General features: G+C 42.2%; 1 protein-coding gene across 2 annotated transcripts in view; it reads left to right on the top strand.

Moving 5' to 3' along the window:
• The window catches only part of LOC123105446 (mannose/glucose-specific lectin-like), a 41,789-nt gene that overhangs the window by 12,372 nt on the left and 14,552 nt on the right, over positions 1 to 14,865 (top strand). For both annotated transcript variants that reach the window (XM_044527516.1, XM_044527517.1), the window contains exon 2: positions 13,631 to 13,721. The gene's annotated coding sequence lies outside the window, so the exon portion shown is untranslated. The remainder of the gene's footprint in view (positions 1 to 13,630; positions 13,722 to 14,865) is intronic.

Raw genomic sequence — 14,865 nt, 5'->3', positions numbered from 1 at the left:
CCACTTAGATAGACATCCCTCTAATCCTCTAAGTGATCACGTGATCCAAATCAACTAAACCATGTCCGATCATCACGTGAGATGGATTAGTTTCATTGGTGAACATCACTATGTTGATCATATCTACTATATGATTCACGCTCGACCTTTCGGTCTCCGTGTTCCGAGGCCATATCTGTATATGCTTGGCTCGTCAAGTATAACCTGAGTATTCCGCGTGTGCAACTGTTTTGGACCCGTTGTATTTGAACGTAGAGCCTATCACACCCGATCATCACGTGGTGTCTCAACACGAAGAACTTTCGCAACGGTGCATACTCAGGGAGAACACTTCTTGATAGTTAGTGAGAGATCATCTTAAAATGCTACCGACAATCAAAGCAAGATAAGATGCATAAAAGATAAACATCACAGGCAATCAATATAAGTGATATGATATGGCCATCATCATCTTGTGCTTGTGATCTCCATCTTCGAAGCACCGTTGTGATCACCATCGTCACCGGCGCGACACCTTGATCACCATCGTAGCATCGTTGTCGTCTCGCCAATCTTATGCTTCCACGACTATCGCTACCGCTTAGTGATAAAGTAAAGCATTACAGCGCAATTGCATTGCATACAATAAAGCGACAACCATATGGCTCCTGGCAGTTGCCGATAACTTGGTTACAAAACATGATCATCTCATACAGTAAAATTTAGCATCATGTCTTAACCATATCACATCACAACATGCCCTGCAAAAACAAGTTAGACGTCCTCTACTTTGTTGTTGCAAGTTTTACGTGGCTACTACGGGCTTAAGCAAGAACCAATCTTACCTACGCATCAAAACCACAATGATAGTTTGTCAAGTTGGTGCTATTTTAACCTTCACAAGGACCGGGCGTAGCCACACTCGGTTCAACTAAAGTTGGAGAAACTGTCACCCGCTAGCCACCTTTGTGCAAAGCACGTCGGGAGAACCGGTCTCGCGTAAGCGTACGCGTAATGTCGGTCCGGGCCGCTTCGTCCAACAATACCGCCAAACCAAAGTATGACATGCTGGTAAGCAGTATGACTTATATCGCCCACAACTCACTTGTGTTTTACTCGTGCATATAACATCAACACATAAAACCTAGGCTCGGATGCCACTGTTGGGGAACGTAGTAATTTCAAAAATTTCCTACGCACACGCAAGATCATGGTGATGCATAGCAACGAGAGGGGAGAGTGTTGTCTTCTACCCTCGTAGACCGACAGCGGAAGCGTTATGACAACGCGGTTGATGTAGTCGTACGTCTTCACGGCCCGACCGATCAAGCACCGAAACTACGGCACCTCCGAGTTCTAGCACACGTTCAGCTCGATGACGATCCCCGGACTCCGATCCAGCAAAGTGTCGGGGAAGAGTTTCGTCAGCACGACGGCGTGGTGACGATCTTGATGTTCTACCGTCGCAGGGCTTCGCCTAAGCACCGCTACAATATTATCGAGGAGTATGGTGGAGGGGGGCACCGCACACGGCTAAGAGAACGATCACGAAGATCAACTTGTGTGTCTAGGGGTGCCCCCTGCCCCCGTATATAAAGGAGCAAGGGGGAGGAGGCCGGCCCTAGGAGGGGCACGCCAGGGAGTAGGATTCCTACTCCTAGTTGGAGTAGGTTTCCTCCTTTCCTAGTCCAACTAGGAGAAGGGGGGAAAGGGGGGAAGAGGGGAAGGAAGGGAGAGAGGGGCCGTGCCCCAAACCCCTTGTCCAATTCGGACTGGGCTTGGGAGGGGCGTGCGCCACCTCCTGGTCCTTTCCACTAAGGCCCATTAAGGCCCATTGCTTCTTCCTCGTATTCCCGTAAATCCCCGGTACCTCCGAAAATACCCGAATCACTCGGAACCTTTCCGATGTCCGAATATAGTCGTCCAATATATCGATCTCTACATCTCGACCATTTCGAGACTCCTCGTCATGTCCCTGATCTCATCTGGGACTCCGAACTCCTTCGGTACATCAAAACATATAAACTCATAATGAAACTGTCATCGAAACCTTAAGCGTGCGGACCCTACGGGTTCGAGAACAATGTAGACATGACTGAGACACGTCTCCGGTCAATAACCAATAGCAGAACCTGGATGCTCATATTGGCTCCCACATATTCTACGAAGATCTTTATTGGTCAGACCGCATAACAACATACGCTGTTCCCTTTGTCATCGGTATGTTACTTGCCCGAGATTCGATCGTCGGTATCTCAATACCTAGTTCAATCTCGTTACCGGCAAGTCTCTTTACTCATTCCGTAATACATCATGTCGCAACTAACTCATTAGTTGCAATGCTTGCAAGGCTTATGTGATGTGCATTACCGAGAGGGCCCAGAGATACCTCTCCGACAATCGGAATGACAAATCCTAATCTCAAAATACGCCAACCCAACATGTACCTTTGGAGACACCTGTAGATCTCCTTTATAATCACCCAGTTACGTTGTGACGTTTGGTAGCACACAAAGTGTTCCTCCGGTAAACGGGAGTTGCATAATCTCATAGTCATAGGAACATGTATAAGTCATGAAGAAAGCAATAGCAACATACTAAACGATCGGGTGCTAAGCTAATGGAATGGGTCATGTCAATCACATCATTCTTCTAATGATGTGATCCCGTTAATCAAATAACAACTCTTTTGTTCATGGTTAGTAAACATAACCATCTTCCATTAACGAGCTAGTCAAGTAGAGGCATACTAGTGACACTCTGTTTGTCTATGTATTCACACATGTATTATGTTTCCGGTTAATACAATTCTAGCATGAATAATAAACATTTATCATGATATAAGGAAATAAATAATAACTTTATTATTGCCTCTAGGGCATATTTCCTTCATCGTGTTCAACGTCCATCTCTTATACTGCCACATGACAGTATCACGCTTGCCTAGGAGTGCCCCCCGCGGGGGTTACCCCTCAGTTAGGTGCTCCAAGGAAGAAGCACACCCCGTACCACTCACATGTGTTTATTCAGATCAAAAGGCCAAGAGCATCTCAAATAGGTCGCCAATAAAACTCACCCAATAATCACTTATTGGGGTTTCCCAATAACACTTTTTTGGTTATTGGGTATGAAAGCTTTCACAGATTCTCAATAACCAATGTGACATACATGACCCACTTATCAATCAACCGGCGATGGCACGATGGTGGTTTGGTGTGCGGCTGGAGTCCAATAGGGGCGCTATGGAGCTTATTTTTTTGGTCAAATCCCCCAATTTAGTAAAATAATGGGGAAAGGGGAGCCGTTGGAGATACTCTCACGATGGTTCCATTTTTCATTGAAAAAGCAAGCTTTAAAGCCCATTACAATGGCAGTCCAGACACTGCAGCAGCCTGACATGAAAAGAAGTGCATAATCCCAAAACAAAGAGACCATATTAATCACAACATTTTTCTTGTCACTAACCCATAAGCAGGCAACATATTCAATTTTTTCCGAGGTGCTATGTGTTACCAAATATCTCTCTCTCCAAACATGTTTAAGCACACGACAAAAGAACAATTGTTCAATGTTCTTAGGTTCATAATATAATAAACATGTTTTATCAGCTATATCATGTATTTTCTCCAAATTATCTCTTGTTAGCAGTTTATTATGTGACATCTACCATAAGAATACATGTTCTCAAGGTGGTATTAATAAACTCCATAAGGAAGATGTAAACCAGGTTTCACACCCCTAAAGTCAAGGCAACATATAAGGACCAGGGAAGTATACAACCCAAAATTATGTAACCGCCACACTAGGTTATCCCCTTCTTCAATTGGGTTCATAGAAGAACAAATTTGTTCAATCTGGTGCCATCAGTCCATTAGTGTGTTTTTAAAGCCTTTGCCAAAGGAAAGTCTCATTTGATGACCATCCCACACTTCTTGTATGGTGGCACATTTTTCATTGCAAATTTAATAGACATCCCAAATATTAATGTAAAATGTCATCCGTTGATATTCCCCAAACCTAAATATCTCACTATTACCCACTAACCTTGGTAATCAAACTTGGCAGCATTAGCTGCCCACATCACACTGTTCCAAAAAGGGGAAACATAAGAGGTTTGGCAGTTAAAGATATGTCATATGTCAATAGGGCATTTAAGTCAATGTTCAATTTCCACAACTTATGATAATCCAGTTGCTATCTTCTAGTCCAAGAGGCCAATAAACTAAAGTTGAAGTCCCTTATATTAGGAATTTCCATACCAACATACTTGTGTTCATGGTCAATAAATCTCAATTGGCTAAGTGGTATTTTCTGTATCCTTGGCAATTGTCTCAGAGGCAATAGGGCATATAACAATTGATATCTTTAATGGAATAGGAAGGGAATTTAGTAGATGATAATAGGTAAAGGGGAATGCTGGCTCGTCAGGATCTAATGGACGTTATATAGCTGCATCGGAGAGTAGCATCACCCTCTAGCCAACAACTATCTTAATGGGCATATCAACATGTTGTATTAATTCTTCCTTCCTGAGCTTACTGTGATGTAGGGGCACCCATTTCAGTGGAATGGAGCTAATTTTAGAGCCAACACGTGGGCTAACATATTACTTCGATCTTCAAGAACTTTGATGGAGCAAGGTCACATTTGTTAAAATTAATTCCCATGTCAAAGAGTTGTTCAAAAACATAAAAGATCCATTTTAAATTCATAGATGTTTGTGTATCATTCTTTGGAGAAAGAAGTGTCTCATCCACACATTGCCCACGGATAACCCCACCAGGTCTAAAGTTACGAAGAAAACAAGAAATTAATGTTGGCTCACAATTCTAACGAGCATTCTGGAAAACGCATTAGCTACCAGACTGAAGAGCCGAGGGGAGAGTGGGCCCCCTTTCTCTCAGGCCTTTTACCACTTTCATTTTTACTATTATCGTTGATTTGGATCCCCACCAACCTCTTATGCAACATCACTCTCATCTTATCCATCCATTTTGGCTAAAGCCTCTTTGGAGTATCATTTCCTCTAAAAAATTCAAATCCGTCCTATCATAAGCTTTTTCATAGCCAAGCTTCAATTTCTATGATGGACATCATGGATAATTTTATGGATTGTAACCATGCTCTCCAAGATGTACCTGCCCATAATGAAGGTAGTTTGATTTCTAGCAAGAAGCATATCAACAAATTTCCCAAGCTTGTTAGTACAAGTTTTAGAGAAGATCTTGAAACTATAATTAGTCACAACAATGGTTCAGAATCTCTTCAAATTCTTGGCATTAGCTTCTTTAGGTATTAGAGATACAAGGCTTAAAATTTAGTATGAAAAGGAAGCATAATTTTTTTCTAAGTCTCTCAATAGGTTGTTCAAGTCTCCTTTAATGGTGGCCTAGAATCTTTTGGTAGAAGAGGAATGGGATACCATCATGGCCAGGTGCTCCTTCAACATAGAATATTATCTCTAATACCTTCTTCATTAAAGGAGAGTATAAAACAAAATTTTCTTCAGGTTTAGCCAAATTGTCAACATTCCAGAAGAAATCCATTAAAGAGATATCAATTCAGTTCTCCTAGCAAAAACCTTTTGTAACACTCTACAACTAACTACATCATATGAGTTGTCTTAGTGAAAACAACATGATCACTTCCTAAAATGGCAATCTTTTTGTTCCTTCTTCTCTGGTTAGTCACTTCATCAAAGTATGTAGTATTTCTATTGCTCACTACATATCTCTCTCCCTAGCCCTCGCGTTGGCTTAATCACTTCATTCCTCCAAATGATGTTTAGTTCCTGATAATCCTGAAGTGCAAAGAGTTCTTTTAGCACTTTTCAAAGTGGAGGTTGAAATATACATATGAGTGTCGATACCCCATAGGACTAAAATTTTCCTATTCTCTCAAGTTATGTATGTCACTTACACAACTAGCTTTTAGTGTTTACTTAACCTAGACTCTTTATAACTAAGATAGGTTGCAAGTGTAGAAACTAAGGTACTTACCAAGATAAGTTGCAATGAGGTAACTAAAGTATATAGCAAGATAACAAATAAAAGTTAGGCGCTGATAGTAAAACATTGCAGTAAATAAAAGAGAGCTTGAGTGTGTGGCGGTTGTGATGGATGTAGTATCCAATGGGCGCGAGATTTCCGAGAAATTGACTATTTGTAACAACTGGTTGTTTTTCTTATCTTGGGAACAAGTTCAATGGCAACATAAAAGATGTGTATCAATGATCTAAGTAGGTGATTCCCTCAATTGTCACTTAAAGGGTATATCACCACGTGGACAGACATGGTAATACATTGTAAGATGAACTTTGTGCTTCCTTAATAAGTGGAGTTTTAGGAGACATGCTACAAAACCATGCACTTATAATAGAATCCATATAAATTAAGCATACACAACTACTAAGAATAATTAAGTTAAAAGTCAACTATAGATTTATCCTTTAGGGTCCCCTAACCCCCGTATATATGTTATAATTCACTAGCAAAAGAGCCCATGCATTGCAATAGAAAAAAACACAAGTTCGTAAAAATTTGGAAAATAATTTATGCCGGACACAATAGGGACTTCCAAATTTTGATTTTGATGCCGATCGAGTCCTCCTCGTGCGTTGGTGACGGGCTACGACTGGTCGAGCAAGGCGGGCATTTGCGAGGCGACACCTAGGATTGGAGCATGTTAGTGAAGGGTGCCGACTGCTCGACATGATTGTTATTGAAGATGTAAGGCCACGCCGAGCTCCCCCCCCCCCCCCCACTACTTCACACACGTCCTCCATGGGACGACGACCCAATAATAAATGGGCAGACGTTACCGCACGAATCGAAGCATTATTTGATTGAATACCCCACACGTCGTCACTGCTCACGTTCTCTTCTGTAAAGGTCAACTTTGCCCAGCCTATTCCTGGAATATTTTTTACCCACAATCCTGCTTAAGTTAGCGCCAATCAGCCATGCATGTTCTCTTCTTTAAATATTTTGGCCGCAACTTATACCACCCCACCAATATTTCTCCCCACGGCCCCATTAAATTAGAGCCAATCAACCATATATGTTTCACACCTCACTATGTTTATCATAATTCTATTCTTTCCTTCATAGGGACTCGTTGATTATCTACCAGCAGACGTATATAAATTGGTGAGATCCGATGTAAAAGAGCGAGGTTGGACTATTGATTAATAAGTGATTCATTTCTTCTATCACAATCAAAAGAGTGATGTTAAACTGGTTGAACCCTCGTGAATTGGAGGGAGGCCGTAAGAGTTCGATCCTCCACAGTAGCATTTTTTTGTTTTGGTCAAGCATGGCCCAGTTTGATGATGCCCAAAAGGCACAACAGAGTTGCTGTGTAGTGTAGGCAAAGGCCGAGGAGTACGTTTGGCCCAGCATGGCCCAGTTTGATAAGACCCAAAAAGGCCTAGCGGTGTTGTTGCGCAGCGTAGGCAAACACTGAGGAGTGCGTGTGCAACACGGATGGGAGCGCCATCGTCAGCGATGGACTTACATCATCGATCTGTGGCTTCTATATTTTTTGACAAAACTCGCTTAACCTATAAAAGGGCACCTTCCTTTATTTCTCTAGCAATGTTGGCTAGTTGACTTGGTTCATGCATGCGGGCTCTTTCAATGCAACCATGGTTCAAGTTCTTGTTCCAAAAAATTGGAGAAACACACCGCCTTTAATATTAGATATAGATAGACCTCCAAAATGGTATTGTCACTGCTGCCTCCTTTCATATATTTATGATAACACATCATTGCACCTTAAGTGACCCCTAAGTGCGTGTGCTACCATAAATAAGACACAAAAATTCTCATGGAAACCAACATATAAAACTTCAATCAATCTTAATACTGCTTCACCAATGTCATAGAACAAATTACTACTCAAACATCAACAAAAAAGTTAAATAATGGGGAAATAATTCATAGCACAAGAAATCAATATTTTCCAATGAATTACCATATTTATGGATGGAGAAGCCTCTACTCACATGAATAAGATGGTGGTGGAGGTCGTGAAGTTGTTGGAGGTGATGGCGGTAATGATGGCTCTCCCAGCGATGTTCCAGCATCGTTGGCATAGAGGAGCAGAGAGAGCCTCCTCCATATCATTCTTACTCCCACCTAGGTGGGAAAAGGGTTTTCCTACAGACTATTGGTGGCCAGGTTGTGGAGGACGAGAGCATCCCCCATGATTGGATTAGACTTTCAGGGGAGCTATTTGTGGACACCGGAACCTGAGTCATGTCACGGTTTATTAATTCCCAGTGATCCGTATCTCCAAAAAATGTGATTTTTTTAGGGTTGTTCATAAACTCCGGGGACACGATTTTGACAACAGAAGAGGTCCAGAAGCCTCATGGAACGCACAGACGCACTACCAGGGTGCCCTGAGACATTGGGCCCGTATAGTGGGTGTCTAGGGCCCTTGTGGGCCCTCTTAGCCCAAGTGTTGGTCATGTGTCGTCTCCTTGATGCATATATCATCCTCATGACACCAATATGATACCTGTAATTTTGCCACTCGGTCAATAAAGCTTATCAGGTTTCCCTAAAAAAATCATCCTCATATTTCTCTGGATTTTCCATAAATCCCAAATACATGTTTTTCTTGAGGAGATAAACACTAAAAAGACATAAACTGATACTGGACACTGAATTAATAGGTTAGTTCTAAATAAACTTCAAAAAATTGTATAAATGATGAAAATATGGCGTGGATAATACAAAAATTATAGATACATTGAGATGTATCAATTCTTTAGATATTGTTTCAATCTCTCCTTTCCCCCAAGGAAAAATTTCTTGGTTTCAGACGTAATATCAAGACAATCATTGTTAGCTACAAGCGGTTTATGTTTCTATGAGAAGCTTCAAGTTAATACTCGAGCCTATCAATCCTTCCCTAAGCCATCTAACCTTGTCTATCAGATACTTGTTTAATATGTGGTAATACACACAACAATCCATGATTCCTAGACCGCTCGGGCACATCCTCCATCTTCGAGCCACTACTTTTCAAAGAGAATTTTTTGTGGTGGGATATGGGTGTTCCAAACTCCAAAAGGAGAAGTATATGATCACTTCTCACTCTAGCTAAGGTTTGAGCAGAAGCAATACGAAAGTGAGCACCGCAACAGGGAGAAACAAATACACAATGGCAGCCATGAGAGTGAATCCCGATTGTTGGCCTAGGTGTATCCTATTAGACGTCTTGATTTTCATCATGCATGTTTACCAACCTGATTGTTGAATTTGTCAGCCCAACCTTGGTGTATGTTATCATTGTTCTTGTCAGAAATAACTCTAATGAGATTAAAGTCACTGACTATAAAGAGGGCGAACTACTACTTGTGCATATCAGATCTAGTTCAACAATAGTAAGTGTCCATTCACTTAATTTCCACTTGTGCTAGTTGAACGGATGTATATCCACTGATAGTAGTTATGCACCTACGACCGTATGGTCCAAATAATCATGCATGCACTCAAGTTTAGCATTGCAGGTTCTTTCCACACATCACAACATCTTTGTGGTAAGAGTGTGTGTTTGTGGGGGGGGGGGGCTAGTTTATATAATGGGTAAGGGCTTGTTTGGTTGTCTACATTGATTTCAGACCTCCTGGTCTATGGCCCGACTCAGCCCAGCTCGGAAGAAACAAGCTTTGGGTCATGTTGTATGCCTCGTTTGGTAGTCTGCATCACTATGGTTGTTTTTGTGCATGTTGTTTGGATGCCTGCATTTGTGGTTTTAGGGTGATCAGATGCAAAGCATGTCTGTTTGCCTGTGTGCGATGGAGTATTCTGCTCACCCCTTTAATAAGTGGTGACTTTACCACTATGCACCACACTTATGAAATACATCACAACATATTACACACAACACATTAACACCAAACATGCACACAATTAACACATACATTTAATAGTACTAACATTAACATGGTGGAGTTCTAGGACAGCAAGGGCATCCACAACATCATCAAGGCCCATGCCCCTGCACAACATCATAAGGGTGATGTTCTGAGATCAAAATATGCATATATAGTTTACAATAAAAGGCAATATTAATACTACTACTAAGTCCTTTTATGCACTTGCGATTTACAACCTAGCCGTGCTTAGAGCAATGGTAGTGAAAGATAATGGAGGTGCTCCTATCAAATATGTTCACTTTGATGCAAAAAGTGCCAAGTTTTAGAACGACTATGTTGTTGGGAAGCACGAGGTGCTTGCGACATAAGGTACTCCAGCCTCACCCCAACACGGACTTTCCGCCAGACTCCTGGACCCATACCCGGTAGTTTCACCACTTTTTGGCGGCAAGCGGCACAACACAAGGAAGGCATATGTAGAACCACCTCCTCAGCACCTGTTGGAAATCCTTCGGGACAACCGGGAAGGCAAGTGTTGTCTTCATTCTTGATCTACATGTAGAAACGACGTGTCATCGGTTCCATTGGCTTGTGCCCAAGCTTTGGCATGCAGCTAGGGAGAGGCATTTCTATCTCCTCCCTCGTCCCTAGTACGCTAATCCTATGTAGCCACCAATTTTCAGGGATAACATCCTCCAGGTCTTCCGATGGAGGGACATGATGATCCACAAGTATAGGGGATCACAACGGTTTTCGAGGGTAGTATCTCACCCAAATTTATTGACTCGACACAATGGGAGCCAAAGAATATTTATAAGCCTTAGCAGTTGAGTTGTCAACTCAACCACACCTAAGTTGTTTCTTTGCATCACAATATTAGTAGCACAGTAATATTATGATAGTTTTGATAGTAGTGGTAACAATAGCAATAATAACAGTAAGAGTAACAGTAGAGTTTTATAGCAATTAGATCAACATCAGCAGTAATGATTCAAGTAATGCAATATTATGAGAAAGCGTAGGCATGAAGTAGCAGTGGATATTTGGATGCCATTCATCATGTAACAATCACAACCTAGAGTGATGCACAATAGTTCAAATTCATCAATCATATGTAGCCATGCATTCCATATATAATCATACATGCTTATAATAAGAACTTGCATAACATTTTTTGTCCTACCCTCCCATGGCAGCGGGGTCCTAATGGAAATCTAAGGGTAATTAATGCACTACTTTTAATAGAAAAATGAAACAAAGCATTAACACATAGTGAATAATGAACTCCTCAAATTACAGTCATCCCGGAGAGTATCCCAATTATTGTCACGTTGGGGTCTACGGTTCAGAACAATAACATGTGCATATAACTTGCAGATAGGATCAATAACTCAAATATATTCATGAAAATGTAATAGGTTAAAATATGAAATCATGGCACTCAGGCCCTAGTGACAAGCATTAAGCATAGCAAAGTCATAGCAACATCAATCTCAGAACATAGTGGATACTAGGGATCAAGCCCTAATAAATTGACTCGATTACATGACAAATCTCATCTACCTCCATCTACCTCCAGTATGCCTACGATGAAATTACTCATTCCTGGTAGTGAGCATCATGAGGTTGTTGATGACGGCAGCAACGAATTCCCCTCTCCGGAGCCCAGAACAGACTCCAGATTAGGCCTCCCGATGAAGAACAGGAGGTGGTAGTGGCTCCATATCATAAAACACGATGAAAATTTATCTATTTTTTTCTTAGGAAGACAGTACTTATGGACTTGGAGGTACATAGCAATCCTAGCAATCAATCTACATATGCACACTGATAGCAATCAATCTACCAGGGTCGGTGCGAAGTGTAGCAAATCTACACGAATCAATCTAGTCATGCACACATACTATGGTCTAGACATGAAATGGCACCAATGCGCATCAGTTTAGACATGAACATTGCCACGAATGCATAATTGATGTTAATCTAGGCATTCACTGCAATCATCGTGACATGAACATTGCTACCAATGCACAGTCGGTGGTACTCTAGGAAATCCTAGCAATTATCGTGACATGAACATTTCTACCAATGCACAATCGATGCTAATCTGATCGAACCGAAGCAACAACCACTCTAAAAAACCCTAACAGCTAAAAAACAGATATGCACAATCAAATGTACTTACAACATTCGCCGGAGGTGGAGCGGGAGCAAATCCTGGTGGGAAGAGCGACAACATCCTCGTCGTTCCTGCGGCCGATGGCCTGGCAGGCACTACCGAAGTCCCCACCCCTATCATGGTCAATGTGTCGGCATCCGCAACCCCCATCCCTGCCACATCAGCAGACAAAGTAGCTACCGCTGCAGGCGTGGTGAGGAACACCGACGGGCTGTTGATTGTCGTGGACCGCAGCTTGCTGCAGATGGGGGAAGGTCCCACAATATCCTCCATACCTATGTTGGGTCATAGGACCCCTCGCTCATGTGTCAGCGGTGAGCTAGTTCTCATGGCAGCGTCGGCGGGTCAAGGATTGAGACGGCGTGGTGGTGGGGCGGCCATCAGTGAGACCGAAGCGACAGTGTGTGTGAGAGAGAAGGTGTGAATGGGGTTTGGTCGATGAAGGGAGAGAGGGGTGTGAGTTACGATGGATTCGAGACGTCATGTCCGTCTCCCGCACTTACTAAAGCATGCGGGGAAGAGGCATGCATAACTCGCCTTAGCCTGGCTCCAGAAAATGACCGATTTAGGGATTCCTTCTCAGGAAGGCCAAGGGTTGCTTTGAGGCATGCATAACTCATTATGTCCGTCTCCCGCACTTACTAAAGCATGCAGGGAAGGCAAAGGCATAGCTCGATGCCACCCCTAGGCCTCCGCTTCGATGGGGCAAACTTTTTGAAACCCAGAAGCTTGTAGAAGTACCATCCGCGAAGTCGTCAATGCATACCAGGTGACACTAGTGGCCGTGATCTATGAAGAAAATCACTGTCCTAGAGAAAATATGCAATAAGGACATGTAGAAACTCTGAAGACCATGAAAGCCGACCGAATCCATATGGATTCACCAAAAACCTAAACGGATTGGATCCCGGAAGATCTGCTGGAGACACAGCTCCACACAACATTTGCTGATGAAAAGAAACAAGGATAGGGCTGGGAGAACATAATTCCTACCATGGGTAAACATCGCCGCTTCGCCACTCCAAACCAAACACAAAGACTATTTAAAGAAAATCTGATCTTTTACCCATTTTATGACATGTCCGGGTCTGATGTCGTGCTTGCCGCCATCCAGAACCATGCACTGACACCCTCTTCTCCGATGATCCAGCCAGGACGGACCAGCTATGCAGAATACCATGCTGGATCCCTTCAATCGTCACGGTTTCATCAATGCCGCCATCGCTCACCACTCAATGAAGACTGTTGCTCGAGAACACTCTCCTTCCCCGTCCCACAAAACCCTCGAACACTTCCACATGAGCCCCCGCCCCCCAAATCTTACCTCCACGCTACCGCGGCGCCGCACGGGCTTTGCCCGGCGATGCTTCCTGGCAGCGGCGAGATGGGTAGATGACAATGACGGCAAGAGTTACTTGGACGCCCACCTCGTCACCTCTGCAACGAGCCCTCCTTGAGGGATGTGTATATTTTTAGCTTTACTTTAGCTTACACCCCACAAAAATCCGTCTACAGTCACTTTTTTTTTGTGTGTGTGTGCATAAATTCATTATGATATCGTTGTTCATGGTTTGCTTTTGTAGAACGATGGTTGAGGCTGCACTTGTTGACCAAAAGATTGAAGGTGATATCATTGACCAAAAGATCGAAGGTGATACCAGGGGCATAAACTTGGTAAGAATTAATTAAAGTCATTAGTAATATCAGGGCCAAACATCCTCTACCATTACAATTGTTTAGCGAATTAGTATGATGTATTTGTTTTTGTTACTTAACTTTTCAAAACTAGTTTATCACTAAAACTTGTATTTCTTTTGCGGGTGAATCACTAAAACTTGTATGCACACTAGTTACACGTTTTGATCATCCAGGAAAATGCTTGATCTTCAGAAGCCTCCCATCGCTCCCATGCCAGGGGCATGTAAACCGTAACCCAAACCTTAATTTTCCTTGCTTTCGCTTCTCTGCCACCACCACCAGGCAATGTGACTTTTATTTTCTCTGCACACCCATGTTGGTTAACTATTAGCTGCAAAGGCAAAAGAATGTAGTAACAACATAATGGAGAAGAAACATTGAGACGACGCTAGAAATTCTCACAAAAGCAGAACATCCGGTCATTTCGCCTAGCAGATCAATTTAGCACAACCATTAGACCTTCATAACTCCATCTAGATTTTTTGTGGAATCATATTTTTAAAACTGGTGGGGCATTCCTCCTTTTAATGTAGTTAGATGTTCATGGACCGGCCTTGGGTTGTTTTATTATCCGGGAGAACAGATACTCAAAAACTTATAAACTATTTTGGACACAATGAAATATCATTTTAATATTAAGAGGCTGCTTAGTCTGGTGTAAAAAAATATATGCAGGCAATCCAAAACAATTGGCCACCGATTGGTCAGCAGCCAACTTATCTTTCGAACCTCTCAAAATTGCCACAATGAGTTGCCAAATGTTGGTATGCCAGAACATTGAAAAGCCAATATTTGGCATGCAACCAAGCACACTCGAAAAGCGTGCCAATTTTTGTGCAAAATATGACTATATGCTTGCTTCGACAAAAATACAAATTTGTACAACCCGAGTCCTGTATGTTATACTATTCAAATGTAATTCTGGTGCAAAATATGACCATATACTTTTTTTGTACAAAGTCTTTGCGACTATATGTTTGCATTTTTTTAAATGTACATACTATACCACGATTAATGTCCATCAAATGTTTCATAAATACACATATTTCAAGGGGGCAATGGAGAAAATATAAGTTCTGCACACAACCATTTCACTGGTGATATATTCACTCGCTGAACT

Source organism: Triticum aestivum, chromosome 5A, assembly GCF_018294505.1.
Source record: "Triticum aestivum cultivar Chinese Spring chromosome 5A, IWGSC CS RefSeq v2.1, whole genome shotgun sequence".
Lineage (NCBI taxonomy): Eukaryota > Viridiplantae > Streptophyta > Magnoliopsida > Poales > Poaceae > Triticum > Triticum aestivum.
Note: the sequence above shows the minus strand (reverse complement) of the source record. Positions and strands in the feature narration are given on the sequence as shown.